Genomic DNA, 3,689 nt, shown 5'->3' with positions numbered 1-3,689 from the left:
TGCCCGGTGCACTCAAGGCCACACTGAGGGACCACACAGTCCTATCTACTGAGGAAATTAGGTCCTGCCAGATACGGAAGGAAGACATCATAGCAATTCTGCACAGACTTGGGGAAAGCAGGCGACGGGGGCTTCCCAATGTGCTCAGCAGAATATTAGCAAACTGAATCCAGGAATGTGTAAGAAGGGGTCTTTATCCTGGAGTAACCTGTTTATTCTGGGACAGATCCAATGTGGTTTATCCTGGAAATGTACAGTAGGTGCAGCACATAAATAGCAATCACTGTAATTCACAAAGTCAACAGACTAAAGAAGAAAATCTGACGACATCTCAGTAGATGCAGGAAAAGCATTTGACAAAATTCAACACCTATGATTTTTTTAAAAACCAGCCAACTAGGAAAAAAGGGCATTTCTTTATAAAAGGCATCTGCAGGGGCGCCTGGGTGGCTCAGTTGGTTAAGCGTCCGACTTCGGCTCAGGTCATGGTCTGGCGGTTCGTGAATTTGAGCCCTGAGTCGGGCTCTGTGCTGACAGCTCAGAGCCTGGAGGCTGCTTCGGATCCTGTGTCTCCCTCTCTCTCTGCCCCTCCCCCGTTCATGCTCTGTCTCTCTCTCTCAAAAATAAACATTAGGGGCGCCTGGGTGGCTCAGTCGGTTGAGCGTCCAACTTCGGCTCAGGTCACAATCTCACGGCTCGTGAGTTCGAGCCCCACGTCGGGTTCTGTGCCGACAGCTCGGAGCCTGGAGCCTGCTTCGGATTCTGTGTCTCCCTCTCTCTCTGCGACAGGCATCTGCGACATCCTGCAGCTAACAGCAGGCTTAATGGCAAAGGGCTGAATGCTATTCCCCCATAAGATCAGGAGCCAGGCAAGGGGACTTCTCTGACCACTTCTGTTCAACATCACGTTGAGGGTCCTCATCAGTATAATCAAGAGAGAAATAAAATGCACATGTGCTAGGAAGGAAGAAAGGAAACTTTCCAGTTGTGGCGACGTGTCTATTTCCATTCTCGAGCAATGAACACCTGGCGGCCGAGACTGAAACTTTAAACGTGGGAAAGAGACTTCCACTGCGCAGGGGGATGTGGTAGACCACTCCCTCGCTGAGAACAGGACAAACGACAAAATCCCGCTCTCATCCTGTCAGAGGGGGCCTCTCCGGGCACCGTCTGGAGACCTTACCTGTGCCTGCTTTGCGAAATTAACCCGATGCACAGGCCTTTCGGTACTGGCAGCTCTTTATGGGGGCGGGTGAGGAACCTTCAGGCGGGCCCCCCCCTCTGACACACAGACTTCGAAGGGCTGGCCACACTGAGGAAGAAGAGGGCTTCTGATGGTTTCCACAGTTTAACAACAAGTGCACACACACGTCCCCAAGTGTGATCTTTTGGGCCGTGTGTGGTGCCCAGAGAGCGGACGGGAGAGGGGTCCAGGCGTCGGCAGCTGGCACCACGGGCGTCAGGTCCCCTTCCCGGGTCGGGGCCGTCACCGTGGGGAGCCGGGCCAGATGGCGTGCCAGAGGACGGGGAGGCTGAGCCTCGGACGGGAGCAGTCTGGGAGGCAGGGAGGGCCGCGGCACAGCTCAGCGGTGACCCTGGGTCAGGGGCGCATTCCCAGCACTGGGCCACTGTTTGATGGACCGGGTGGCCACTGCCAGCGTTCTCTCTCCGGGTCTCCCGGGGACCCCGTCACCCACCTGACCTTTGGACAAGGCCCATTTCTCCCCAAGTCTGAGGCTCTTGACCGCCAGGACTGACAGGTGCAGCGGCCCAGTGCCCTGGTGGGGAAGGTCTCGTGGCCCCGGGAAAGCCACTCCGGGGTGCGGGCCTCAGTGTGACAGGGCTGAAGGCTGGTCCCACCCCACCTGTCCTGTGGGCTGGTGGTCAGATGCCTCGGGTGCATTGCTCGAGCCCGGCTCCCTGGCTCCCGGCCACCACCTGGCAGCACGGTCCTGCCAGGGCCGCAGATGGTCTGGGCTCCCACCCAAGGCGTCTGCAGGCAACAGGTCAGGACTTCATTCACTCTGCATGTCTGAGGGCAGCTGCCCTATTTCCGCACTCAGAGTGCTGGGCAGAAGGTCCGCAGGGCCTCACAAACATCTCAGGTACCAGGACGGCCCGGGACCCTCAGCTCACACACACCACCCTCATCAGGCCGAGGGGCTTCATCTTGATGGCACACAGGAAGTGCTCAGCTCATAGAGGGGCCCGTGGTCCCTGCTGCTTCTGGGACCCAGCCTGGGCTGGAAGTGCACCTGACCGGGCCCAGGGAGTCCCCTAGTGAGCTGGGGGAACCGAGATTTGGTCAAAAGCCTCTGAGAGGAGCTGGCTGGCCTCCGATTGTCGCCTCCCTGACGGGGTTCTGAAGTGAAGCCACGGAACTCTGGAGAAGTCTGGTTCCTTTAAGAAAGGTGCTAGACACATGAAAAGATGCTCAGTGTCATGAGGCATCAGGCAAATGCAAATCAAAGCCACAGCGGGACGCCACTTCACGTCCACCACGGGGGCCAGCATCAAAGAACAAATAACGAGAGTTGCCGAGGACAAGGACGCAGAGAGATCATCTTGCCGAGGACAAGGACGCAGAGAGATCATCGGGGCTCTCGCGCATCGCGGGGTGGGGATGCGAGATCGCGAGTCACTGGGAAAAGCAGCCCGGTGGTTCCTCGAAAAGCTAAACAAAAAAATCACCAGAAGTTCCAGCCCTAGATTCACACACCACGGAACTGAAAACCTGCACACGCATGCATGTTCACAGCCCCCCCGAAGGCGGAAACCATCAACGACGCACCCACCCCTGGCCCACGGAGAAGCAAAACGCGGTGGAAGAGGGCTCAGCCGTTTGTGGAAAGGGGTGAGAGCAGACACCTGCCGCGACACGGATGGACCCCCGAGCCATAAGCCACACGCACGCCACGGGATTCCAGGGATAGGAGGTGTCCAGGACAGGCAAACACAGACGCAGATGCCGGACGCTGGCCAGAGGAGCAGGGACGGACCGCGGGTGGGGATGGGGCTCCCATTGGGCTGACGAGATGCTCGGAACTGGATCGAGGTGGTGGTTTGCACAGCACTGTGAATGCCCTACGTGCCTCTAACGTGGACTGCGAATTTATTTTGTCATGTGACTTCTACCTCAATCTTGAAACGAGATGTCACAGGGCTCTTGGACAGCACAGGTTACGGCGAGCAATTTTCGTGGCACAGCCTAACTTGCCAGGGGAGACCACACCACCCACCACGCGTCCCCTCCGCAGGCTCCAGGCAGCGTCTGCGCCACACTGAGCGGCCTCTCTCAAACGCGTGACCTCTCCTTCCTCGCTGGGCCACGGGGCGGGGGGCCCTCCAGGGAGGTCTGTGGCTTGGCCGGGCCTCAGACCGGAGCCCTGCGGCCACCGCCTGAGCCTGCGGCTCAGCAGGCTGAGCCTGCCCGTCCCTGACCCCATCCTGTCCACGCCCTGCAGCCGGTACCCGCCCCCCGCCCCGGCTGTCCTCGAGGACCCTCTGCACGGTCTGGCCCCGCCCCGCCCGGCCGCGCCCCACCCACCCGGCCGCGCCCCACCCACACGACCCCGCCCTACCCGGCCCCGCCCTGCCACGCCCTACCCGGCCCCGCCCCATCCACTCGGCCCCGCCCCACCCGGCCCCGCCCCGCACGGTCCTACCCGGCCCCGCCCCACCCACCCGGC

This window comes from Panthera uncia, chromosome E1, assembly GCF_023721935.1.
Source record: "Panthera uncia isolate 11264 chromosome E1, Puncia_PCG_1.0, whole genome shotgun sequence".
NCBI lineage: Eukaryota > Metazoa > Chordata > Mammalia > Carnivora > Felidae > Panthera > Panthera uncia.
The sequence above is the reverse complement of the archived record's forward strand: the minus strand, read 5'-3'. Positions refer to the sequence as shown.